The sequence below is a fragment of the Macaca mulatta genome, chromosome 2 (assembly GCF_049350105.2).
Source record: "Macaca mulatta isolate MMU2019108-1 chromosome 2, T2T-MMU8v2.0, whole genome shotgun sequence".
Classification (NCBI taxonomy): Eukaryota; Metazoa; Chordata; class Mammalia; order Primates; family Cercopithecidae; genus Macaca; species Macaca mulatta.
In genome coordinates this window covers 151,820,972-151,848,043 of record NC_133407.1, presented here as the reverse complement: position 1 = coordinate 151,848,043, position 27,072 = coordinate 151,820,972, and the positions used below count along the sequence as shown (strand labels likewise).

Below are 27,072 nucleotides of genomic sequence, written 5' to 3'. Positions count from 1 at the left end.
CCCGCTCTGGGCCTCTCGAGGCCTGTGGGCCCCAACGGTCAAAAGCTCTTTGCTGTGTGGAGGCAGAATTTGACTTTCTTATAATCCAAGGAGAGGGAGGAGGGAGGCAGGGAGAGTGCACAGAGGTGATTCAGACACAAATCCCTGCCCTCCAAGGCTCCAGATCTGGTGGGAGGCTGGGGCCTGGGTTTGGCTGAGGGGTTTCCACATTGGGTTCTCCCTCCTGCTGAGCGCTACCCTGACCCCCAGCTGCATCTCAACACCTGAGGGCAGGGATTTGACTGTGTCTGCTTCACAGCCGATTCCCCTTGCACATGGTGGCACCCAGGAAATATTCGTTGGGTAAATGACTGAATGAATGCAAGCTATGGCATATACAGACACGTGTTCTTACCCTGCCCTCTGGCTCTGGCTGTGTCTTCTCTTTGGGGTGCAACAGACATGATGAGCAGGGGCACCCTCTCTAGGAACTCTGTTCTCAACTAGCTCAGGGCTTTTTCTCCATTCAAGGTTCATAGATTTCCTCAAGGTCCAAACAATAATTTTTTTAATGTGTGGATTCTTTAAGAGTTGTAAGTTATTTTGAAGTGATTTCAATCTTAAAGAAGAGTTACAACAATAATACAAAATAAAATTCTCCCATGTACTTTTAACCCAAACTCACCACTAATAACATTCCACCAAATTTTGCTTTCTCTTAAAAACCATTTTTCCCCTTAGAAGCATTTGAGACATCACTGCAAACATGCCACGTGTAACTTTCACCCCTAAATAATGTTCCAGCACATAATTACTAAGGACAAGGACATTCTCTTAAACAACCATGGTCCAGTAGCCAAATTCAGGAAGTTTAACATGGACATGATACTAGGATCTCATATACAACTAACTTAAAAGTCACATTTCACCTGTTGTCCCAATAATGTCCTTTTTACCAAGTTTGCCTCCCAATCTAGGATCTTGTGTTACATGTAGTCATCACGTGTTTTCTTAAAGCTTTATTGAGGGATACTTTACGCTATGAAATTCACTCATTTTAAGTGTACAATTCGGTTATTATTATTACTATATTTACAGAATCCTGTAACCATCACCACAATTTTATTTCTAATCATTTCCATGACCCTGAAAATAAACCACATACCCATTTTCCCTCACTCCCTTGTGCCATCCCAAGTCCTCAACAACTACTTTTTGTCTCCGTAGATATGTCTTTCTGAGCATTTCATATCCTTTTGGAATCATACAACATGTGTCCTTTTGTGTCTAGCTTTGTTCACTTAGCGTGAGGTTTTTCAAGGTTCATCCATGTTGTAGAATGTATCAGTACCTCATTCCTTTTTTTTTTTTTTTTTTTTTGTAGAGACAGGGTCTCACTTTGTTGCCCAGGCTGGTCTTGAACTCCTGGCCTCATGTGACACTCCCACCTCAGCATCCCAAGTGTTGGGCATGAGCTGCTGTGCCTGGCCCTTCATTCCTTTTTACTGCTGAATAATAACATTCCATTGTATGGATACACTGTAGTTTATCCATTCCCTGGTTGATGGACATGTGGGTCATTTCTACTTTTTGGCTATTATAAATACTACTACTATGGATATTTGCATACAAGATTTGATGTGGACATATGTTTTCATTTCTCTTTAGTAGATACCTAGAAGTGGAATTGCTGGGTCATATAGTAACTCTCTGTTTAACCTTTTAGGAAATGGCCAAACTGTTTTCCAAAGTGGCTGCATCTTTTTGTATTCTTACCAGTGGTGTGCGAGGGTTTCCATTTCTCCACATCCTGTCCCACATTTTTTACTGTCTGGCTTTTTGCTTCTAGCTGTCCTAGTGGGTGGGAAGTCATATCTCATTGTGGTTTTGATTTGCATTTCTTTGATGTGGAACATCTTTTCGTGTGCTCATTGGCCATTCATATGTCTCCTTTGATGAAATGTGTATTCAAACCTTTTACCCATTTAAAAATTGTATTGTCTCCTTGTTATTGAGTCATGAGTTCTTTGCATACTCTACATACAGGTTCCAGTATCAGTTATATACTTTTCTCAGTTTCTCAGTTCTTTTTTTTTTTTTGGAGATCAGGTCTCACTCACTCACTCAGGCTGGAGTACAATGGCGTGATCATGGCTCCCTACAGCCTCGAACTCCTGGGCTCAGGCAGTCCTTCTGCCTCTGCCTCCCAAAGTGCTGGGATTACAGGCATGAGCCTATGCAGAGCCTTATCTTTTCACTTTCTTGATATGGTGTCTTTTGAAGTGCAAGTTTTTAATTTTCATGAAGTCCAGTTTATGAATTTTTAATTCTCTTACTTATGCTTTTGGTGTTGTATCTAAGAAATCACTGTATAACCCAAGGTCACAAAGATTTATTCTTATGTTTTTGTCTTAAGAGTTTTATAGCTTTGGCCGGGCGCGGTGGCTCACGCCTGTAATCCCAGCACTTTGGGAGGCTGAGGAGGGCAGATCATGAGGTCAGGAGATCAAGACCATAGTGAAACCCTGTCTCTACTAAAAATACAAAAAATTAGCCGGGCGCGGTGGCGGGCGCCTGTAGTCCCACCTGCTCGGGAGGCTGAGGCAGGAGAATGGCGTGAACCCGGGAGGCGGAGCTTGCAGTGAGCTGAGATCCGGCCACTGCACTCCAGCCTGGGCCACAGAGCGAGACTCTGTCTCAAAAAAAAAAAAAAAAAAGAGTTTTATAGTTTTAACTCTTTCATTTAGGTCTTTGATCAATTTGAGTTAATTTTTGTGTATGGTGGAAAGCATGGACCCAAATGTATCCTTTTGTGTATAAATAGTCAGTTGTCTCAGCACTTGTTTTTTTGTTGTTGTTTGTTTGCTTTTTTTCCAGACTGAGTCTTGTTTTGCCACCCAGGCTAGACTGCAGTGCCAAGATCTCAGCTCACTGCAACCTCTGCCACCCCTCACCCTGCCCCCAGGTTCAAGCAATTCTCCTGCCTCAGCCTCCCGAGTAGCTGAGATTACAGATGCACACCACCACGCCTGGCTGATTTTTATATTTTTAGTAGCGATGGGTTTTCACCCTGTTGGCCAGACTGGTCTGGAACTCCTGACCTCAGGTGACCCGCCCACCTCGGCCTCCTAACGTGCTGGGATTGCAGGAGTGAGCCATCGCACTCAACCAGCACTACTTGTTAAAGAAATGATTGTTTCCAATGAATTGTCTTGGCACCTTGTCAAAAATCATTTGACAATAAATTTTTATTATTTATTATTATTTTTGACCATTCCAGCTAAGGCCAAGACAATACATTTTTAAACATCATTTTTGTGAAGACGAAAACTCCTCCCCCATTTTAACAAAAGCATGCTCCAGGTCATCTGGACGACCTTCTACCAACTGAGCTCTGTTGCCTGATGTCCGTGGCTGCCTTTTCTTTATGAACATGTGGTCATCACAGGACCTTCCAGTGTAGCAGTGTTTACCATTGGATGCAGTGTTTCTTAAAGTGGGGCCTGATGGAGCTCAGGAACCATATTCTTAGAGGTCCATCAGTTCTTCAATTTGAGAAGCCCCTAATATAGAGCCATTTCTCAGATGGAAGGGTAGAGTTCCAAATAGGGAGCATGAAATGTCCAACCTCCCATGCATCTATCAAGTGCCCACAAGCCAGCACAGGCAGTGTGGGGTAATGATAAGAACTCACTTAGGATCGGGCATGGTGGCTCATGCCTGTAATCCCAACACTTTGGGAGGCTGAGGTGGGCGGATCACTTGAAGCCAGGACTTCGAGACCAGCCTGGCCAACATGGCGAAACCCCATCTCTACTAAAAATTAAAAAAAAAAATAAGCTGGGCATTGTGGCAAGCACCTGTAATCCCAGCTACTTGGGAGGCCTGAAGCAGGAGAATTGCTTGAGCCCAGGAGGCAGAGGTTGCAGTGAGCCAAAGTCGAGCCACTGTACTCCAGCCTGGGTGACAGCACATGCCTCTGTCTCAAAAAGAAAAAAAAAAAAAAAAGACTCACGTGGGTAAGCTACTCCCCCTTCCTGAGCCTCTGTTTTCTCACCTGTAAAATGGAGGACACACCACCCATCTCAAAGAATCTGCAGGAATAGAGATAGTTTGGATAAAGTATCTGGCACAGTGCTATCTGACACGAAGTGGGTACCAGTTCATGGAAGTTGTGTTTATTGCAAGCCTGGGGCTGTGCCCACTACCTGGCCCTCCTTCTAGCCCTCCCCTCCACAGTGCCTACTCTCCCCAGCAGAGCAGCCTTTGAGGGCCGGCTCCTGACTCCAGCCTTCCCTCTGCCGCATATACCTCACCTGTTCCCATCACCTGTCTGCTTACAGGGCACAGCTCTGTGTTGTGGGCACAGCAGGCCCTGTGTTGGTCCTAGAAAAGCAGTGATGAAGCAGACTCCATTCCTGCTTTCAGAAACCTTCCGGGCAGGTGGACAGAACCATTAGCTGATGACCACAGAAGAGTGTGGTAGCTGTTATTTTTATTAATAATAGCTAACATTTATAGAATTTCTGCTCTGTGCCTGGCCCCACTCTCTCAAGATGTACAGGACACTGTGGGAGCCAAGAAGATGATGTCTAGAGGAGGTGACATTTTTAGAGCTGGATTTAAAGGATAAGTTTGGACTTTAGCTAATATACAAAGAGACATGAGCATTCTAGGAATTTTTGCCCATTTGATGGATGAAAATGATAATCTCATCAGTATGATTTGTGTTTCTGTGTAAGGTTGTACATCTTTTTGAATGTTTACAGGCCATTTGTATTTCTTTTTCACTGAACTACCTGGTCAAATTGATTGGACATTTTTATTTGAGTTGTTCATGTTTTTTTATTGATTTGGAATAGCTCTTTATATATGGAGGAAACCAAGGGAATAGTATGTGCTAATACTCATTGATATGAAATAGTACAGTGTGCTTGAAAAGCATAAAGTTTAGCCTAATTTTGAGAGACATAGCTGAAGATAGAGCTGAGCAGGGAGGCCAATGCTAGTTCCTAAGGAGCTTGGACTTTATTACACAGGTCATAGGAGCTACAGAAGTGTTTAGAGCAGGGAAGGGATAGGATTGAATGTGTATGATTGAAAATTGCTTTGATAAGGGACAATAATGGACAGAGTGAAGAGCTAGAAGGGACAAATTGAGTCCAGAAAGTACAGGAGCTTGAATGTCCCCTGAAGAGTGTCTACCTGGTTTGGTGGGCAGTAGGGAGTCACAGAAGGTTCTGGGTGATGACCGATGGTGAACTGCAGAGACAATGGGGACTGAGAGTTGCCTGCTACACTTCCTGCTTTGTGGACAGCTATAAAGTGGGGGGGCAGGATGGAGGCCAAGGCTAATCTCTGGGTGGGGTGAGTGGTTTTGTTTCCCAACATGACTCTTTGTTCCCCTAGACATCCCCGCCCCACGTGAGTGCCAGTGCTGTGTCATCTGTCCCCACACCACAGGACTGACCTCCAACCCAGACAGACGAGACCATTGCCAGGGGTAACCAATAGAGGAAATATGAACTAAGAGTTTCCAGGCAGGGCACTGGGAATGGGAGAATGAAGAAGGAACAGCACACTGCCGAGCTGGCAGGGATTTTAGAAGTCATGCAAGGCAGCTTACCCTCAGCCCTGCTCCCATGAGCCCAAGGACAGGGAGTCCCTACCTCCCCAGCAGCCATTCCATATCTAGGTGGCTCTTCCAGGGAGAAGGCTCTGGAGCTGGTATGGCATCAGAGCTGTAAGGAGTCTTAGCACTTGTCTTATGCTTCTTGATAGAGGGGACCTTGAGGCTCAGAAGGGACACCTGCCTTCCTGAAGTCACATAGGGAGTCATCCTGAGTGGCACAGCAGGCTCTAGAAATCAGGCTTCTCAGTTCCCCGCTCAGAAATTACTTTTAAACATAATATTTTACAAACAGTAACACATGCATATAGTAATACGTGCAAAACATACTTAAATGAAACATTTCAGTGAAAAGCCAGTCTCCTTTCCACTCCATCCCCCAGGGCACGAAGATGTCTAGGGGGACAAAGCTTCATGTTGGGAAACAAAAACACTCAACCTACCCAGAGATCAGCCTTGGCCTTGATCCTGCCCCCCTCCCCCAACTTTTTAGCTGCCTGCAAAGCAGGAAGTGTAGCAGGCAGCTCTCCATCCCCACTGTCTCTACAGTTCCCCTGCGGTCATCACCCAGAACCTTCCCCAGGGCATGGTAACATGGCGAAACCATGTACCAGTTTCTTAAGCATCCTTGTCAGAGACAACATATGCAGGTACCAGCAGACATTCTATACCCCCTCTTTTTTTTACTACCAGATTTTTATTTTTATTTAAAAAAAATTTTTTTAAGAGGGAGTCTTGCTACATTAACCCAGGCTGCTCTTGAACTCTTGGCCTCAAGTGATCCTCCCACTTCATCGTCCTGAGCAGCTGGGATTACAGGCAAGAGTTACCACACCTGGCTTACTCCTTCTTTCTCACATAAAAAGTAACACACCCTACACCCTTTATTGCATCTACCAAAATATCTTGGGGATTGTTCCTTATCGTATCAGTCCATGTAGAAATGCCACTTTTTTGTTGTTGTTTTCGTCTTGTTTTGTTGTTTGGTTTTTTGAGGCAGGGTCTCACTCTGTCACCCAGGCTGGAGTGCGGTGGAGTGATCACGGCTTAGTGCAACCTCAGTCTCCCCTGGCTCAGGTGATCCTCCCAGTTCAGCCTCCTAAGTAGCTAGAATTACAGGCGCATGCCACCATACCCAGCTAATTTTTCTATTTTTTAGTAGAGATAGGGTTTCGCCATGTTGCCTAGGCTGGTCTTGAACTCCTAGCCTCAAGTGATCCACCTGCCTTGGCCTCCCAAAGTGCTGGAATTACAGGTATGAGCCACTGTGCCTGGCCCTAGAGCTGCCACATTCTTTTTGATGGCTACATAGGTTTTCATCATATGGATGTGTCTTAATTATAATCTGTTTAACAAGTCCCTCACTGGTAGGCTTTAAGGAACAAGAATACTTCAATAATTTTTATTCACTTTAAAAACATTTATAGTAATGTGCATTATGACATTTTGGTCAATGACACACCACATATACATGATGGTGGTCCCATAAGATGATAATACAATATTTTTACTGTACCTTTTCTATGTTAAGTTATGTTTAGATACACAAATATCTACTACCTGGACAAATTAATTGGACATTTTCATTTTGAGTTGTTCACGTTTTTTCTTATTGATTTGGAATAACTATATATGGAGGAAACCAAGGGAATAATTGTGACTAGTTGCCTGCAGTGTTCAGTACAGTCACATGCTGAACAGCTTTGTAGCCTAGGAGGACTAGGCCATACCATATAGCCTAGGTGTATAGTAGGCTGTGCCATCTAGGTTGTGTAAGGCCACTCTATGAAGTTTCACAATGATGAAATCACCTAAGGACACATTTCTCAGAATGTATCCCCATCATTAAGTGCTGCAAACCTGATTGTTTATTAAAGACATGTCAAGAAGAAACTTCAATTGGCCCATGAGCTTGTGTCCAGATAACCCCTGTTGACCTTCTAAAAATCAATTAATACAAAAAAATATACAATGAAAAGTAAAAGCGCCTCACATATCCATTCCATGCACCCCTCAGTCCTCCCAAAAGGTGTCCATCAATAAGAGTTTCTTTGTTTCGGCATGTTTGTGTCCTTTGGGAAAATTAGGAAATTCCCACACACATCTACAGAGAGCCTTTTAAGTTGTACACAAAAGGGATCATGATGTACAGTCTTCTGTTCCTTGAATTTTTCACTAGAAATATGACCTGGAGATCTGTCCATCCTAGGACAAAGTCCCAGCAATGGGTATCTTATTGAAGTTACTCCCTCTCCTACTGCTGGACTGAAGGCGGCTCTTTTCTTTCATTGTTTACTGGTACACACAGTGCTGTGTTGTCTGTCCTTGCATTTTTATATTAGCGTGCTATAGTAGCTTCGCCATACCCTTCCCGATTGGTTGCACCATCTGGCACATCACTCTACAGCATTTTTTTTTTTTTTTTTTTTTTTTTTGAGACGGAGTCTCGCTCTGTCGCCCAGGCTGGAGTGCAGTGGCGCGATCTCGGCTCACTGCAAGCTCCGCCTCCTGGGTTCACGCCATTCTCCTGCCTCAGCCTCCCGAGTAGCTGGGACTACAGGCGCCCACAACCGCGCCCGGCTAATTTTTTGTATTTTTAGTAGAGACGGGGTTTCACCGTGGTCTCGATCTCCTGACCTTGTGATCCGCCCGCCTCGGCCTCCCAAAGTGCTGGGATTACAGGCGTGAGCCACCGCGCCCGGCCTTTTTTTTTTTTTTTTTTTTTTTGAGACAGAGTCTCGCTTAGTCGCCCAGGCTGGAGTGCAATGGCGCGATCTCGGCTCACTGCAAGCTCCGCCTCCCGGGTTCACGCCATTCTCCGGCCTCAGCCTCCCGAGTAGCTGGGACTACAGGCGCCCGCCGCCTCGCCCGGCTAATTTTTTTTGCATTTTTAGTAGAGACGGGGTTTCACCGTGTTAGCCAGGATGGTCTCGATCTCCTGACCTCGTGATCCGCCCGCCTTGGCCTCCCAAAGTGCTGGGATTACAGGCGTGAGCCACCGCGCCCGGCCTCTACAGCATTTTTGAGAGTGATCGTTTCTTCCCACCTTTTGCAGCAAAAGTATTAGCAAACTTGCTCGTTTTTGCCAACTTGGTAGATAAAAAATGGCAACCATGTTGTGCTTTGATTTGTATGTCTTTAATATACATTTAATTACAAGTGAGATTGAAGATCTTTCCATAGCTGCTTGTTCATATCCTTTGCTCTTTTTCCTAATGAGTTAGTCATCTTTTTCCTATCAATTTGAAAGGCCTGTTTATGTATTAGGGAAATTAACTTTCATCTCATTTTCCTCAATTAAATTCTGTCATATGTGCTGCAGACATTTTTTTTCAGTTTACCATTTGTCTTTTTTACTTTGTTTATGGTATTTTAATTCCATTTACATAGTTTTAATTTATATGCAGTTAAATGTTCGACATCTTCCTTCACGGCTCCTGGGAATGAAAATATTTACACAGTGCATTTTGTGCAGGCTTTCCACACATTATCATAGTTAATTCTCATAGCAGCCTTTGAAGCAAGACAGGGTGGGAATTTTTAGCTTCAGTTCCATTTTAAGGATGAGTTCAAATGAGCCTCAGAAAAGTCGTGGGACTTGCCCAGGTCCATCAGATTCTGAAACTTTTGTCATTCTCACTTCCTCACCTGCCTTCCAACCAGCCAGGTGACCTACTCCTGGCACTGATAACAAAAGAATATGGCTTCTCAGGGACTGTGTTTTTAAACTATTAAAACTATAAGCATCTTATCTTCCCTTAACTGCCCTTAAAAAAAAAAAGTGTTTTTAAGAGAAAAGGCTTGCTCTGTCACCCAGGCTGGAGTGCAGTGGTGCACTGATAGCTCGCAATAACCTTGAACTCCTGGGCTTAAGCATTCCTCTTGCCTGAGCCTCCCGAGTAGCTGGAACCACAGGTGTGCATTACCATGTCTGGTTAATTTATTTTTGAGATGGAGTCTCACTATGTTGCCCAGGCTAGCCTCAAACTCTTGGCTTCAAGTGATCCTTCCACCTCAGCCTCCCAAAGCACTGGAATTACAGGCATGAGCCACCACGCCTAGCCCTTAAAAATATTGTTTAAACCTCCAATAATATGGAAGGGTAGAATATGCAGTGGGGATGGGACTCACATTTCAGCCCACAAGCCCATCCCCAGGGGATCCACTGTCCAGTTGGCTGTGAGCACTGATAAGAAGCCATGGGCTCTTGCCACCAGGCAGGAAGACCCACCAGGAGCTGGGCCATTCCTTATTCGTCTCTGTCACCAGTGCCTTGGGCATTCTAGGGACAACTTAGATGCTCAATAAATTCTGCAAGAGTGGCGAGTGGGGCAGTCAGGCACACTGCTTAGACTCTACAGCTTCGCAGGTGGGTGTTCAAATCCCAGGTCACTCCTTAGCAGCTGTGTGAATGTGGGCAGATGACTTTACCTCTCTGCCTCAGTGTCCTTGTCTGTAAAATTGAGATACTAGTTTCTGCCTCAAGTAAATGAATAATCCTCCTCCAGTGCTGAACAGTGCCTACATCTCACTTCTGATGCACCTGTGCCTTTCTGGATCCATTTGCCCACTCTCATCTGGCCCGGATGTCCAGGGTCATGAGATGTCAGAGGTAAAAACCAGGGTCCCTCCTTCTGTCCTTTCCTCCCAGAAGTCCAGAGGGGGAAACGTCTTGCCGGAGGTCACACAGCCCCTGGTGGCAGGACCCACAGAGCCAGGTCTCCTGACTCATGACATCACTCGCCCAGCTTCTCTGGCTGGGCCCTGGCTGCCCCGTCCCTCCGGTCTCCGGTCTCGCCGCCTCCAGGCACCAGGGGGCGCCTCATCCCAATCGCAGCCCGCAGCCTGACGCCCGTGGTCCAGACCGGCGGGGTTCCGGCTGCCGGGGAGAGGCCGCCGCTCCCGGCCCGGCGTTCAGGGCTGCCGGAGCACCTCTGCTCTGCGACCCGCCCAGCAGGGCACTCGTGCGTCCTCGCTTTCTCCTTAGGTGCACTCCTGCGGGCGCGCTCCCGCCCCTATCCCTTCCAGGCCCAGCCTCTGCTATCTGCGCCACTTCTTCCCCGTCTTTGGGCTCCCTTCCGATTGTGCGCACCCCATTCTCTGTAACAGTCGCCAGACCACCAGGGCCCGTCCCAGCATCCAAGTCGAGGTCGGCTGCGGGATGGGGGCGGCACCGGCAGACCCAGGTCCCCACCCCGTCCCCAAACAGTCAGGAGCGCGTGTCTTGGAGGGGACGCAGAGGAGCATGGTGCAGCTGTGCGCCTCTGGGCCAGTGGCTTCCCTGCTCTGGGCCTCAGTGTTCCCATCTGAGAACTGGGGACGGCGGCGGGGGTGGGGCGTTGTTGGCCGAGGCTGCAGCTCTCCCTGGGAGGACCCGGGGGACTTGGCCTGAGGTGCGTTTGCTCGCTGTTTATTGGGGGTCTGGAGTGGTCTGAGGGAAATGCCGGGGGTCGCAGTGCCCCCTGCTCCGCGCCTGGACTCTGCGTATCCCGCTCTCCGGGTCCATCCGCAAAAGCGGCTACACCGACCTGAGCGCCCTCCACTCGCCCAGGCTCGGGTGACGTCGGCGGCCGGGGCGGCACCGTCCTCCCCGCCCCCCAGCACAGCCGCGCACGCACACACACCTTCCGAGGGGGGAAACTGAGGCTAGGCGCGGCGAGGCCACCCGCCAAGGTCACGGCGCACGGGCGGTGGGGCGGGCAGGAGGGCGGCGCGCTGGGAGGCCGCCCCGCCGGCGGCATTGGGATCGGGCTCCGGCTTTGGCTCCCGAGCGCCCGCCCCCGCCCCCCCGCGCCCGGCCACCCGACGCGCTGGGGCCGCGCCCGCCGCGGGGACGGCGCGCGCTCGGCGGCTGCGGGCGGACCCGCGAGGTAGGAGGCGGGCCGGCGGGGGACTCGCGCGGCGGCCGGTGCGGTGCGGTGCGGGGCCCCGGGCGGGGGTCGCTGGGGCTGCAGCCGGGAATGCCCTCCGCGGGGAGGCCTGGGCGGCAGCTCCGCCCCCAAGGCCGCGGTTACACCGACGCGCGGGTGGCTCTCGGGAAGCTGGGGCGCGCGGGGATCGCGGCGAGCTTCGCGGAGCGGGGCTCAGGAGGGGGTTGCGAGGCCGCAGTTGCGAAGCCCGCACCGGGCTTCGCACCGGGTTGTGGGATTGGGGATCAGCGGCCGCAAAGCTGACGGGAATGGGGGCCGGGGCGCGCCAGCGCTTTCTGAGCTGGGCTCTGCGGTGTCGCTCTCTGGGACTGGAGCGATGAGGACGCAGAAGCCCCAATCTCCGCGGCTATGCAGATGGCTTATCCCGAAGCCTTGAGAACGCTAAAGGCGCGATCTTGGGGGACGGGTGGGGGGCGGGGTGCTCCATCTCCGCATCAATGCAGTTGGTTGCCTCCCCGAAGCGAGGGTGCGTGAATCCAGACCCCGAGGGTCGCCGGGCAAGCATTCCCCAGACCCCGACTCCGCACTACCCTGCTTCTCTTCCCCACCCCCACCCCGCCCCCACCACCGCTGCTGCCTCCAGGCGGAGAAATCCCGCCACCGCGTCCAGGGTCCCGAGCCGCGGGCGGGAGGTTGAGGCATCTCAGGAATTCGCTGGGAGCCACAAGGACGCGCTTTGGGAGGGAGGAAAAAGCTTTGGCAGGGCTGGAGGGCTGGGTCCAACCTGGCCCTGTCCCTGTCTCCCAACCCCGTGTGACCTTGGGCAGCCCCTCCTGCCATTACCACGTGGGGAAGAGACTGGTTCTCAGTCTTGGGGTGGAGGGAGCTCTCCCGGTCAGACCCCCAGGAGAGTTGGCTTAGGGAGCAGTCTTGGGGACCAGAACAGCCTTGGCGACCTCTGGACCCTGACCCATAGGGGGCAGGAGGCAGCAGGGGGATGAGGTGTAATGGGGGTTGTTGTTGGAAACCTGTCCCACCTGCCAGCTGAGGATGGGACACTCCTGGGCCAGGGTCTTAGAGTGTGGGACACCCCCCCTTACCTGCCGCTACAAAACCACCTGCCCTTGGGCTCTAAGCGGGCAGGGTGGGTTGGCAGAGGTGAGTCAAGTTTCTCCCCACCCCTAAGAGTCCTGGGGAACTTCCCCTCCCATGTTTCTGTCAGGCAGTTGTCACTTTAAATTGCCAAGCTCTCAACTGTCACAGCTGATCTGTTCCTGGAGTAAAGGGAGCAGAAAGGTGACAGTGGGTGTCCCTTCCCCCTGGCCCTGTCCAGGAGATGAGGCTCACAAGGACAGCAGTCGGCTCTGCCTGGTCAGCTTTGTGAGTGTTGCTCTGAGCATGCCCAGTGATCTGTGGTGGGAGGGACCTGTCCTGGACTGGGAGCAGGGGTCTGGTTGTGCACTTTGATGAGCCACTGTTCCATTTTGTGGTCAGGCTCCACTAGACACACTGGCCTATGCAGCCCCCTCTGAACAACTCTGAATTAAGGTGACACAGGAATTGGCTTTCTGGTCACCCTCCCCTGTTCCCAGTATGATGCCGAGCTCCTCATTACAGTTGGCAAGATGGCCAGGCTGCTGAAGCCATGTGCAATTAGAGCTCAGAAGCCAGGTTTAAGGGTAAAGAAGAGAAACTGCCTTAGCTGTGCCACCTCCTCCCACCCCCCATCCCCCACAGGAAAAGATAAACGAAGAGGTGACTTGGGGTGGCCACAATGCCCACGTCCCAGCCATTAAGCATCAGTGCTGAAGGGAGCATCCCGGAGCCATCCCACTGTGTTAGAGATGGAGAACTGAAGGCCAGAGAGAGGCAGGGATATGTCCAAGGTCACACAGCATATTCAGAGCCGAGGGGCCCTGTCCCCAGCTCTCCAGCAACCCAGTCATCCTGAGAGAGCTGCTTCCTGGGGAATGCTTAGAGGACTCGGTGTCCCCTCAGAGGTCTCTGCAGTGAAGGGACAAGGGAGGGGGCCTGTGCTCACCTCTGCAGGGGACTGTCTCCTGCACGGTTTGCAAACATTAGGTAATCTTGGGTCTTGTGACTGGAGTTGCCACTCTTTCAAGGCTGCTTAAAGGGCCATGGCAGCCCGCCCTTCCAGCCACTGCGCTGACCAACCTGCCCTGCCCTGCCTGTCCCATGCCTGCTGTCCCCATACCACCACCCTTGGTTTTAGTCATGCTCCCTTCCCCATTGTCCAGAGGGGAGTGCCGAGGCCACGCCAGAAGAACTGGGACCATTTGTGTCCCCAGCTTTCCTGCACACAGTTTCAGCCATTGGTATAGGGGGTGGACCTAAGCACCTAAGTGTCCCCAGCCAAGAACACAGCCATCCTTTGTTCTTGTAGGAAACTGCCCGTCTCTGGGCTGTGCAAGCTGGAGCTGCCTTTGTGCTGGTCAGGGAGTCTGAATCTGGCCTCTGGTAGGAGAGTTGGCCGGAGCCCTCATCACTCCCCCTGCCCCTCATAATTAGGTGGGTGGGGAGTGGGGGGCTGCTCATTCCTATCAGGAGGTGTTTCTCGAGTGCAAGAGGCTGGCAAAAGCCCATTCTGTTGATGAGGTCCATGTGGACTGGGGCCCCACGCACTGCCGTAGCTCGGACCAGCATTCATTACCACCATGCAGTGAGATGCAAACCTGCTTGTGGGAGCAGCATTTTCTGGAGCCCCCTACCTTTCCATTGGGCCCCGCCTTGCCCTGCCTTGGCTCCTGCGGGAATGAACACCCCACCCCTGCCACCTGGCAAACTCAATTCATCCTCCATCATCCTCATCCATGATACCTCTTTGGCAAAGCCTGCCCTGAGTCCCTGAATCTTCCCCGCGGGGATACCATTATCACTGAACGGAAGGGCGGTGTAAAGTGGGGTGCAGGTAGGGACTGACTTTAGACCCCTGGTCATACACCAGTCTTCCAGACTCCCTCTCACCGCCTGCCTCGGGGCTATTCAGTGGGGCCATCATAGCAAGCGTCAGCTTGGAAAAGCAGGAAGCAGGCTGCTAAATTCTCAGTGACTTAGAGAACTGTGACTCAGAGAACTGTGTATGTGGCTTTCTAACCCAGCAGGATTGCAGTGCAAACCCAATGAGCATTTTTTTCTAAGCATCTACTCCATGCTAGACCGGATCACAGGGGCTTTCACATGTATTTCCCATTTCATCTGCAAAACCACAAACCCATCATTCCCTTGTATGATGGTTCTCAAAGCATAATATTAAAACAGTGTCAATCCCACAGGCCAGCTGGAATGATGTAGGATGCAGCACCCTGTCGATTGTCCTTTCAGCGTTGCTCGGTTGCCCCAGAGCCCCAGCAGTTTACCAGTCTGTGTAACCAGACACCCTCAGGGTGGCATTCCTCTGGGAAGGGCTTCAGACTCAAGTGCACAGAGTCCAAGCTGACCCAAATAAATCCCTGCGTGCTGTGTGTGACAGCATAGAAAGCTGGCTGTGGGGGCTAATGACCTCTGTACACACAGCTTGGGCCTTACCTGCTGTCTCTTTAGAAGGTAACCCTGGCCTGCGTCATGCCTTATCCGGTTGTGCTTACACAATTTCTTCTTCCAGACTGTGAACTCCCTGAGGGCAGAGTGGGGCCTGAGGCACTACTTCATCCCTAGTGCCAGGGGCTGATATAAGTTCTTGTTGTGCCTGACTGAGACTGAGCTGAATCCAAACAAGGAACAGGCTGCCTTAGAAGGCAGTGAGTTCCCCTCACCGAAGGTGTGCAGAGTGAGGCCAGGTGGAGGATTCACAAATTTCAGTTAGCTGAGATACCCTGCAGGACCATTTTAGCTCCGAGACTGCCAGAGCCAACGATTTATTTTTTGTTTTTTCAGTGATCCAAGGACTTGGTGGAAAGCTATCAGGATAGTAATACAGGTTTGTAACAATGCTAAAAGTGCCAATGTGTTTTAATAAAGCCAAGTGCCAGGGAGTATTATGGGAATATTTCATTATTCAGCTCAGCCAGATGCTGAACTAGGACCAGGTTTGGGGCTCATCCAAGTGGCCTGAGGGTTTGGTATAAAAGGAACCAGGAAGAAAATTGAGCGTCTTATGGCTAATCCTTGAACAGCAGCTGGGGTCTCTGTCTGTCACTCCAACTTAGGAGGCCTTTAGGTCAGAGAGCCGGATGCTTTATTACTCTGGACAAGTCCCTTCCCCTCCCTGAGCCAAAGCTTCCCCATCTTTATCATGGGGTACCTAATCCCTACCCACTTCCTTACTGGGGGCTGAGAGTTTGGAAGAGACTGGAACACACTTTAGAAGTCAGAACCAGCACTCAGGAGGGTTGAGGGCGGGTGAGGACAAGAGGGCCTAAATTCCACAGATCCTGGTAAGCTTAGGTGTATGGAGTGGCCCAGGGCCAGCCAGCCTTTTGGGGGCTTCAGAGTCATGGATGGGGTTCAGCCTTTCTGTGCTTCCAGTTCAGTGATCCTAGGGGTGCTTGAAGACAGCTGGGCTGGGTTCGAATCCCAGCTGTCAACTTCCTAGCTTTGTGCATGACCTTGGACAAGTCACTAGGCCTCCCTGTTTTCTCCTTGTTCAAATGGGGTGATGATGGTACCCGCCTCCTAAGGCAGTTATGAAGATAATTCTGTGAAAGTGTGTCAGTATCATACAGTTGTTTTTTTGTTCTCTCCTTTGGACTATCACAGAAGCCACCAGGGATTTCTGGGATCTGAAAGTGCAAATAGAAGCATCAGCTCCATTCATTTACTCATTCAGCAAATATTTATGGAGCACCTACTGTGTGCCAGATTTTGCTTTTGGTGCTGGGGTTACCACTGAAGCAAAAGAGACTAAAAACCATGCCCTCTGGGAGCTTTTATTCTAGTGGCAAGAGACCCACAATACATAAGCAAACAGAATAATTTTGCAGTGCTAAATGCTAAAATCAGCCCATCTGCTCCAGTTGATGTTAAATGTGATTTGCAATGGAAGAACTCTTCCAAAGAGACCAGAGAGGAGAGCCTTGGTTTGGGCTTTGCCAAACCTGGATTTTAGTCTTGGCCCTGCTGGCTTCTAACTTGCTTTGCAACATTGGGCAAGTTCCTTCCTGTCTCTGATCGTCAGTTCTTATTTGTGAAGTAAGAGAGCAAGATGAGCCCTTCCAGCTCGGATACCGCTGCCTGGTGGCTCTGCAGTCACAGCTTGGGGTCTGTGCCTTTCCCCACCCTTATCACATGTACCTTTCTGTTTTAAATGTGGTCACCTGTCACAGAGAAAGGTGCAAGGACAAACATGCATAGCTTAAAGAAAAGTAAGGAAGAATATGAGTGCGACCACTGCTTGGGTCAAGAGACTGAGCCTTGCCCAAAGCCCCCACGTGCCCCTCCCCAGTCTACTCCTCAGAGATTGTCGTCGTCCTGACTTTGTGCTAATAACATCCCTCTTGCCCTTCCTGTTGTACCACCTATAGAACAGCTTTTTACAATATAATTTCTTTTTTTTTTTTTTTTTTTTTTTTTGAGACGGAGTCTCACGCTGTTGCCCAGGCTGGAGTGCAGTGGCGCGATCTCGGCTCACTGCAAGCTCCGCCTCCCGGGTTCCCGCCATTCTCCTGCCTCAGCCTCCTGAGTAGCTGGGACTACAGGCGCCCGCCACCGCGCCCGGCTAATTTTTTGTATTTTTAGTAGAGACGGGGTTTCACTGTGGTCTCGATCTCCTGACCTTGTGATCCGCCCGCCTCGGCCTCCCAAAGTGCTGGGATTACAGGCTTGAGCCACCGCGCCCGCCCTACAATATAATTTCGTTTTTATTATTTTTTAGCTGAATTTAAATAGGCTGTGGATGTTTGTTCAGGTCTGGCTCCTTTTGCTCAAAGTTGTATCTGCGAGATTCACCTATGCTATGAGTTGTTGTTCATTCTTTTATTTTTCTTTTATTTATTATTATTATTTTTTTTTTGAGATAGAGTCTCGCTCTATCGCCCAGGCTGGAGTTCAGAGGCACAATCTCAGCTCACAGCAACCTCCGCTTCCCAGGTTCAAGTAATTCTCCTGCCTCAGCCTCCCCAGTAGCTGGCATTACAGGTGCCCACCACCACGCCCAGCTAATTTTTGTATTTTTAGTAGAGATGGGGTTTTGCCATGTTGACCAAGCTAGTCTCAAACTCCTGACCTCAAGTGATCCGCCTGCCTCGGCTTCCCAAAGCACTGGGATTACAGCCACTGCGCCCTGCTGTCCTTTTAAATAAATAGTATTTCATTGTATCGACAGGCCACAGCTTATTTATGCAGTCTACTGTGATGGACCACATGGGTTGTTTTCAGTTTGGGGCTGTTACTCTTGAATCTGTGTCCCAGCACACATGGCATGAGCTGTCTCTAGGGCACATACTGGCTGTAAAGCAAGCACACAGCCTTGTCCCAACCCCGCCCTGGGCATTGTCAGTCTTTGTCGTTTTCACTCACCTGGTGGGTGGGTAATGGTTTCTTGCTGTAGTTTGAATTTGTATCTCCCCGATGAGGTTGGGGGTCTTTTGTTTGCCCTTTGGCTGTTTGGATTTCATCATTGGTGGAGTGCCTGTTCATGCCTTTCACCCATCTTGGGCTGTCTTTCTATTTCTTTATGATTTGGAGAGTTCTTTGGGTGCTCCAGTTTCTAATCCTTCGTCAGTTAATCCACATTGTAGATATCTTCTCCCTCCCTCCAGCCTGCCTTTTTCATTCTTTACAGGGTCTTGGGATAAACTTCTCAATTTCAGAGTTCTAATTCAAGTAGTCAACTTTCTCACTTTATTAACATTTTTCGTGTTTTGAGAAACTCATTCCTACCCTGTAGTCATGAAGATTCTCCTTATTCACCTTTCACATTAGGTCTTTAATCCGCCTGGAATAGATTTTCATCTATGGTCTCTTTCTCTGACACACATACATGTGTGGATATGCATGGCCCCATGTGCACACATATACCCATTCCCAGGTGGCCCGGCACCATTTGGTGAGAACTGTGTTCTTTTCCCTACCTGCACTGCCCCCAGCACGTACCATACCTCTCGATACAAGGCTGGCAGGGGCCCAACTGCAGGCTGTGGGCTGGGAGGTGGTAGGGACGGCCCGAGGGCGAGGCAGACAGCCCTCCCCACCCCCATCGGGACCAGCTGCTGCTCCTGCCAAACAGGTCCGTGAGGCTGCAGTGTCACGTGTCTGGCTGGCGCTGACTCGGGAGCTGGCGGATTAAGCAGGGGCTCAGGGTTTATGACCCGCACTGGCCGCAGCACCAGCTGGGGGAGGGCTGAGGGAGCTCATCTGTGTGGGCAGCAGAGGAGGCCTGAGAAGCCGGCCAGGCTGCGGCTGTTTGTCCACCCACAGCACTGGACCAAGGTAAGGGAAGGGTGGGATGGACCAGCCCCACTATTAGTGTCTCTAGCTGGAAAGTAAAATGTCCCCTCCCAAGCTCCTTCTATCTTGGTCTGTTGGGGCAGCTGAGATCTGGGAGATGCCACAGCCCACAGCAAGCCCCTACCGGGTCTCGGTCTCCTGTGGGGAGCACACATGAGCTCACATATGCGCACTGGCACCCTGCCCGCCCAGTTCCCGTCCCAGCTCCTCGTCCTCTTCAGTGCCTAGTATGTGTCCCTGGGTGGGAGGGTCACTGCCAGCTGTTAGCATGCCCCCTAGACCCTGGTGTCTTTCCCCAGGCAGTGCCCCATGCCTGGCCTGGCAGGATGCAGCCAGGAGAGGACGGACCTCCCACTCAGGTTCACCAGGCAGGGGAGAAGGGAAGGGAATGAGTGTGTGCTGAGCACCTCTGTGTATCAGATACCTCATCCAGGGCCATCATTACCCCTGCCTTCCAAGGTAGGAAAGATTCACCTGTTTCATAGATAAGGAAACTGAGGCTCACAGAGGGGCTGAGGATGGCCACCTGCATCTCAGTAGTCTGCCTGTGTGACCCCGAGGAAGCTGCAGGCTCTGCTCCTGGCCCCCGGGGAACTCTCAGTTGTTGTCTGGGAACTCTCAGTTGTCTGACGAGGCACATTCCCTCTGGCACAGGGCTGCTGCTACCTGGGGCTCCAGGGAACTCTAGGCCTCTGGGGGAAAAGTCAAGACAAAGAGCAGGATCCAGAGCCTCAGCTCCCAGCCCAGCCTGTGACGTAGCCCTCCCTGTAGCATGCCGTCAGCCTTGGCCAGCGGGTATGACTTGGACTCGGTGGTCCAGCCTGTGGCGACCTTGCTTCGTTTCCTCGTTTGTAGCATGGAAGATGTCAGTAATAGCATCTCCCTCCTCAGGTCACTCAGGCTGAAATGAGATGGTAAAGAAGGGCTTTAAAAACAGGGCCCAACAATGGCCAGGCGCGGTGGCTCACACCTGTAATCGCAGCGCTTTGGGAGGCCAAGGTGGGTGGATCATGAGGTCAGGAGATCGAGACCATCCTGTGAATGGTGAAACCCCACTTCTACTAAAAATTTAAAAAATTAGCTGGGCGTGATGGCGGGCGCCTGTAGTCCCAGCTACTCGGGAGGCTGAGGTGGGAGAATGGCGTGAACCCGGGAGGCAGAGCTTGCAGTGAGTCAAGATCGCACCACCTCACTTCAGCCTGGGTGAGACAGCGAGACTCTGTCTCAAAACAAAAAACAAACAAAACAAAACAAAATGGGCCAACAGGCAAAGCCCATGGGCACTCAGTCAACCCTAGCTTTCGTTTTTACAGAGAAGGTCAATGTCTGGGGTCCCTTCATCTTCTGAAATTCTGAGCTCCTATCTCTTTCTTTTCTGCCTGGGCCATTAAACCATGTATGGGTTTAAATCTATGAATTTAGTATTTGCTTAGGAAATACAGGCCCATGATGAAAATGTTAAACATTATAAAAGAATATGCAGTGGAGACTACGTATGTGCCCCACCCCCTCCCAGAACAAACATGGAAAGCATTTTTCGGGTATCTGGTCAGAAACATATAAACGTTTATCACCCTCCACCCCAGACATATTTGGGCAGTTTGGTGACCCCCCATCTAGTGACCCCCCCCGCCACCCGTCCTTTAAATTCACCCACTCTAGGCTGGGGAACCCAGGCTGCTGCCTCCCTCCAGAAGTCACACATATTTGTGGGTGCTGGCACCAGATTTTCCTTGTCAGCAGGGCTTAGGGAAGGCTGCAGCCTGGCACAGGGCAAACGGTGGGGGGGGGGGGTTGTTGAGCAGTAAAGAACGGTGTCTCTGTGCCCAGTGAAGGCCCGAGTTGGAGACCAGCTCCCCCACCCCCAGGATCCAGCAGATCTGGGTCTAGAGCAAGGGCGGGGCCTGGGGACCTGACTCAGGCCCAGCCTGGCTGCCAGCTGGCCATTGGGTGACCTTGAGCCAGCCCTGGCTTTCTCTGGGCTCCTGACTCAGTGTGGGAGCCCAGCGTGTGTGGCAGCCTCAGTGAGAGGGCCGAGGGTATGCCCCCTTGAAGACCCAAGCAAGCCATACCTCACTTAGCCCACTTGGGCTAAAACCTGTAATGTAGGGATGGGGTCTTGATTTCCTGAAAAATTTAACTACTTAGAAATGTAATTGCTTTAAAGTTTTAATGGTGCACTGGGAGGCAGCTGAAGGCAGTGCTAAGTCTGGCTAACATGTTCTCTCTTGATCTTGTGACTTCTGGACCTGTAAGTGACTTATCTTTGTTCAAGTAAATCTCGTAGGGGGCTGAGGGGTGGGGCTTTATCTTTCCCCAGGAAGGCAGCAGGTGGTTCCATGTGGCTACAGGTTGTGCATGCATGGCCCTTAGGCCTCCCAGCCCCCTGAAAGGAGGAGCAGCATTTACTTTTGGCCTTGGGAGGGTGGTAGGTACACAGTCACTGTCACCCTGTGTGGTAGAACTCCAGGCACTCCCAAATGTACAGATGTTCAGATTGTGCCCTGCACGAGGGCAGTTAGCAGAGGAACAGCGGCACTCTTGCTACCTAAGCCATGGTCCTTTGGGGCTGTATCCACCAGAAGAGGGCGCCTTTTACAAATTTACACAGGGGCCCTAGATGTGGATGGTGAAACTAGACTTGAGGATGCTCACTAGCAAAGGCATGGGGTCTCCTCCCTATCTCCCTGTGGTCTTCCTGTGCTCAGGTGTCTAGAATCTCCCTCCAGGGACTCTGCTGGTAACCCCAGGGGAAAGGAAACTCCAAACACCTTCCCCGATCCATGTGAGTGACTTGAGTTAGACTCAGCCTGGTGAATTTCAGAGAGAACTGGACCATGGGCCTGGCCTTGGGGGCTGCAGGGTCAGGCCTGGCTCCCCATCTCAGTTCCAGTTTTTTCTGGCTCTCTATACCTTGGGTCAGGACAGCTCTGTGCAGACCATCTGTTTACCATGTTACTATCCCTCAGAACAAAGTATGAAAAGCCCTTATCTCTATGCCTGCCGCCTTGAAGGTGGGTGCTTTATTTTTAAAGACATGTGAATTTGGGGACAGGGACACACATGAGCTGGGCAAATTCATTTCATCCACAAATATTTCTCCAGCAGGTAGTTGTGCCAGGCGCCGTGCTGGAGCTGGGCATAAGTGGGGTATGTCAGACAACCTTATTCTTATCCTCATGGGGCTGTCCAGAGAGGAGAGGGAAAAGGAAATTGTCCCCTGAACAGCATCACCCAGGTGCTGGGAGGAATTGCCCAGCGGGGCCTGTGAGGTCAACCTAGGCGTCCCTGAAGGAGCTGAGCCAAGAAGGTAGAATGGGGGCTGAGTGGGCTCCAGGGGCTGGCTCAGCACCCCCTCTGGGCACCCTGCTCAAGGCTGGGGCATCACTTCATCCTGGCCACTCTGTCTTGGGGCTGGGAAGGCCAGGCTGCAGTTCTCCAGCAGGGTGACAGGTGGTGGGTGGGCTGGACCTGCCAGGACCAACCCAGTGAGAGGTGGGGCTGGGGATTGCTTTGGTCAGGCCAGGAGTGAGCCATGCTTCCCCCTGCTCCTCACCCGCTCCCAAACCGGCACTCAGACTGCAGCTGTCACCATGCCACCTTTCCTCCCCTCCAAGGACTGCTCTACCAGCTGTGCCCTGAGCTGTCCTTTTAATCTGATCTAAATTTGCCACCGTGCCCAACCTGGGGAAGGTTGGGTGAAACCCCCCTTTGCAGAGGATGGGCCTTAGATGCTGGAGCACCCGAGTTCAGGTCTGGGTTATGCGGCTGCGGCCAGCGGAATGCCGGCCATAACGTCCCTGTCTCATAGGAGAGGCAGGTGCAAGTGAGTTACAGTGGGGAAGGCCTGCAGGAGCCCCCAGTGAGCCTTAGCACTCCTCACCCTCCATCTGACACACAAGCACCCAGAGAAGGCAGACAACTGCACCTTGCTGAAGATTGGTTACCATGGCCAGGGCCTCCCTCTGCAGCCTCAGAACAGGGGTACCTGGGCCAGCACCTTGCCACTGTCTCTTGCAAGCTGGGAACGTTTGGACTAGTGATTTCTCAAACAGCCTCCAGTGCCTGGCACATGGCAGGCACACAGCACATGGGGGCTGATGCTGTTTTTTCAGGTCCCCTAAAGTGACCAACAACGGCCCCACCACAGGCAGGCAGCTCTTTCCTGTCAGTACTAGGGGCTGCAAGCTGTGGTGCTGAGCAGGGTCATGCAGCCTCAGCCACCAGGACTAGAAAGGGGACCCCCCAGTCAGTTCTGCCTATAGGACCCAGAGCGTGTTCCTCTCTCTCTCTTTCTAGAAGAGGGCTTAGACTTAAACACCCACAGGGGCCAGGCAAATGGCATGGGTGCTGGCATTGGTTGTGGCTAAGAACGTTTTTTTCTTTAATGGCAACATTTCTCAAAGTGTGGTCCAGGGAGTTCAAACCATTTAAATAACAACAACAACAACAACAACAACAAGCTGTTGTTTACCTTATCACCATCATTCTTGCACAAGTGTGCTGTAGAATATTCTAGAGGCTACCTGATATGTTGGCAGATAGACTGAGGCTTTTGCTATAAAGATGTCTCAAGGTTGGTGATGTCTTAATTTTAATTTTTTAATATGGTAAATGGTGATAGATATCACACCCATGAACAATTTTGGGATCCTCAGTCAAGAGTGTACAGGGAGCCTGACACCAAAAAGCTGGAGAACCACCGGCCTGTATTTTTTTTAAGCGTGTTTGATAAAATGCTAAAGGACAACTGATGGTGGGTTCCAATATGGGGGGCAAAAGAGAATGGGGGGGATTTTGGCAGAACAGTGCTTAACCTGCTAACAGGACACCACATTGACTCAGCACCAGTCCCAGGTGGGCAGGCAGGAACTCATGTGGGCCCCATGCCGCAGTGCATCCAGCTTTCACAAGCCCCAAATGCAGCTCAGGTCACAGATAATCCATCTGGGGCCAGAGCTGTCTGGGGACCTCCAGTTGCAGCCTGTGACCTGGGGTCTCAGTGTCCCCATCTATGGAACAGGTAGCAGTGGCCCCTTGTGGGGTGCCAGGAGGCAAGTGCTCAGGGTGCAGATGGGGAAGAGGATGAGGGCTGGTTTCACCCGCTCCCACCCCCATGGCGGGCTCGAGGCTCACTAAGCTGCTGCAGAGGGGACAGGCAGTGGGAGGCAGGTCCTCCACAGCTGGCTCTTCCGGGTGTCCTTTGTCAGCCTGGCATTAGCATGTATATATGAGAGAGAGTTCACAGCTAATTCTGCAATCATACTTCACAATTCTCTATGATAAAGAATAATTTTAATGGTAATTTTTCATTCTAGCTTTGTGTGTATTTCTAACATGTTTATTTACATTTCAAAAGATACAAAAGGGTATATGGTGAAAAGTTCCCCCTGTTGTTTCTACTTGGGGAGTGGAAGGGAATGGGGGAATTGTGATGAAACCACTAGTCCCCCAGCAGCCGGTTCTCCTCCCCAGAGATGTCTCATGTTATTGGTTTCTTGTGTCCGATTCCAGACAGTTTCACGTATACATAAGCAAATGCCTAGAAATATACGTTATCCCCCCATTTTTAAACACAAATGTGGCAATACCATACACACAGTCTCACACCTCATATAGCTAACTTTATCAGTGACTCAACCCTATGAGGTAGATATTATTATCCTCATCTATAGGGAAGGAATTTGAAGTTCAGAGTTTCTGTGATTTGCCCAAAGCAACACAGCTAGGAAGTGGCAGAGCCAGGATTCAAACCCTGGCTCCCACTCCCCCTAAGCACAACCCTGCCAAGCCTCACCCCTCCACTGCCGTTGGAGTGGGTGCTGTGGGGCCTTGTTCATCCATCAGATGAGGCAAGCCTCCATCCTGCATCGATCTCTCAGGACACTTGGGTTGCAGTTGACAGAAACTCACCTGAACACTGCTTAGCGGAAAGGGGAATTGATTGGCTCCTCTCACCGAAGTGCAGAGGGAAGGAGTGTAATGGAGCAGGGTGCCTCCTGAGGGAGAGAGGCAGGATCGGCTAAGACAGCCATGGTTGTCACGGTGCTCCCAGTGCCCCTCCCAGGAAGGAGCATCCACGCAGCCCTACTTGGGTCCCTGCAGGCAGGGCTGGACAGTGAGAGGCTCACCAGGTCCAAATACCTGGAGGACCAGGCGAGGCCCAAAACGGGAGAGAACAGGAGGGCTCTTAGGAAGAGGAAAGGGCCTCAAGGAAGTGAGGAACACAGCAGAACACAGCTGAAGTCCCATCCCAGCCCCTCCTTCCTGACCTCCCCTCCCCGTGCATGGCAGGGCATTGAATGTGGAATTATCCTTAACCAGGGTAGTAATTACTGAAGATGTAGCTGGCATGTTGAACAAATTGTTGTGTGTTTGTAGTTACAAATCATGTTCCTAACACTCCAGGGGGTTCCAAACCTTGATATCTTTGCTATTAACCCATAAATTACAGTTATTTATGGAAATTGCTAGAGAAACAATTGTCTGTGGATTGTGTTGCATGAGGGATGCTCATCGTGGATCAACTCCAGGAGCCTGGAGTGGTCTGTCTGGGTCTCAAGGCTGAATACTTTTAGTTCGTGGGGTCAGGTTCTCACACCAGCCAAAGGCTGACTTGGCTCAGGGGCTCCTAGACTTTGTCCGGTGCATGGGCACACAGGTTGGATTCCCAGCTCTGTCACCACCAGCTGAGTAGCCTGGAGGTGAGTCATTTAACTCTTCTGTGCCTCTGTTTCCTGTGGACTAAGAGGGCCCACTTGAAGGGGTGGTGGGAGTATTACAGAAAATAACATGGGTGCAGCCCCTTACACCTGCCCTGTGAAGGTGCTGCTGGGCCCAAGCGCTTCTCCTTCTCTCTGCACAGCTCAGGAGGCACACAGTGGGGCAGCAGCCAAGTCTTGTTCCCAGGAAGAGTGGAACAGGACGTGGGGGCCCCGCCCCCCGCTGCATGCCCCGGGCACCAGGCTGACTTCCCCCACCTCAGGTAGCCGGGAAATCATTTTTCACTTGAGTATGCTGTTTCTTGTTGTGCAAAATGATTTCTTAGATCCTTGTTACCCACCAAGCAGGGTTTCAGGAAGTATGAGATTCAGGCCGCGAAACAATTCCGGGTGAGGCACGGGCTCAGCTCTCGGTGACACGGAGTATACCACCTGGAACACGGGAGAGAGTTCTCCTTCCAGTGCTCTTTCCGCCCTTCTGATGACATCAGACAGGAGGGTCGGCATGCTGACAGACCTTTAACGTCTCTATCACCCACAAAGGCTTAATGCGATGTATTGATTATATAGGGAGTAATACAGTCACATGGTTCAACAGTTAAACATACAGAAGGGTACACAGTGAGCCGTGCGTCACGCCCTTCCACATCCTGTTCCCCTCCCCAGAGACAACCGCTGTCCAGGGACACCTTAGAGTGTGTGTGCGTACGTGCATGCGTGCGCATGTCCACCTTTTCTGTAACCCAAATCCAGCATTCTTCAGCTTACCTTTTTCATGCAGCGCTATGTCTGTATCTCGGTCCCTATCAGGATGTAAAAAAGCATGCTTCTGTTTTATTGGCGGCCTCCTGTCATGTGGATTCTCTGTGCTTGCTAATCTCTGTTCTAAACAAGACACAGCAAGCCTCAGGGATGGGGCTGATAACAGGATCAAAGCAGGAGTTTATAATAGCGTTTTGTTTTTGTTGATTTATTTTCATGGGAGAATTCAATTTACGCTTAGTGAGGCTGGCTTTGCACTTATGGACCAGATATAAAGTTTCCTTGATAGAATGAAGAGTGTTAAGTAATTGATATGTATACAGGTGCTATGTGGTTGTTGGGAAATTAAACCCAGGTCACTCCCACTCCTGCTTACACGCTCACAGGATGAAGTTTTTGCTCGGTCCACTGGCCTCATGCCTCACAGCGCACCCGTCCCCACACTTCATGCCCCACGTAGATGCAGAACTACAGGAATATTTTCCCAAGTTCACCAAGCCTTTGCCCTTGCCACTTCATGTACCTGCAATGCCTTTCTTCTGCTGGGCCACCCAGTGAATTCCCATTCATGCCGCAAATCCCAAGAGAGGCATCAACTCCTACAGGAAGCCTTCCCTACTCCACCAGGTAGCAGTCATTCCTGCCTGTCTACCAGGTTGCTCCTATTACTGCATTTAGTGGCTTCTTGTCATGGAAAAAAAAATTT

General features: G+C 50.7%; 1 protein-coding gene and 2 long non-coding RNA genes across 43 annotated transcripts in view; 2 read left to right on the top strand and 1 right to left on the bottom strand.

Moving 5' to 3' along the window:
- IQSEC1 (IQ motif and Sec7 domain ArfGEF 1) overlaps positions 1-27,072 on the top strand; it is a 392,952-nt gene that overhangs the window by 282,318 nt on the left and 83,562 nt on the right. For 4 of the 41 annotated variants that reach the window (XM_077989972.1, XM_077989973.1, XM_077989980.1 and 1 more), the window contains exon 1: positions 11,212-11,478. The gene's annotated coding sequence lies outside the window, so the exon portion shown is untranslated. 41 annotated transcript variants of the gene reach the window in all.
- On the bottom strand, positions 1,338-3,989 carry LOC144339284 (uncharacterized). Its single transcript, XR_013414178.1, has 3 exons — positions 3,715-3,989; positions 3,007-3,153; positions 1,338-1,810 (listed from the first exon to the last, which is right to left on the bottom strand). It is a non-coding gene; the product is annotated as an uncharacterized LOC144339284 (long non-coding RNA).
- Positions 3,786-9,390, top strand: LOC144339294 (uncharacterized). The gene is made up of 3 exons (XR_013414189.1): positions 3,786-5,216; positions 6,180-8,014; positions 8,626-9,390. It is a non-coding gene; the product is annotated as an uncharacterized LOC144339294 (long non-coding RNA).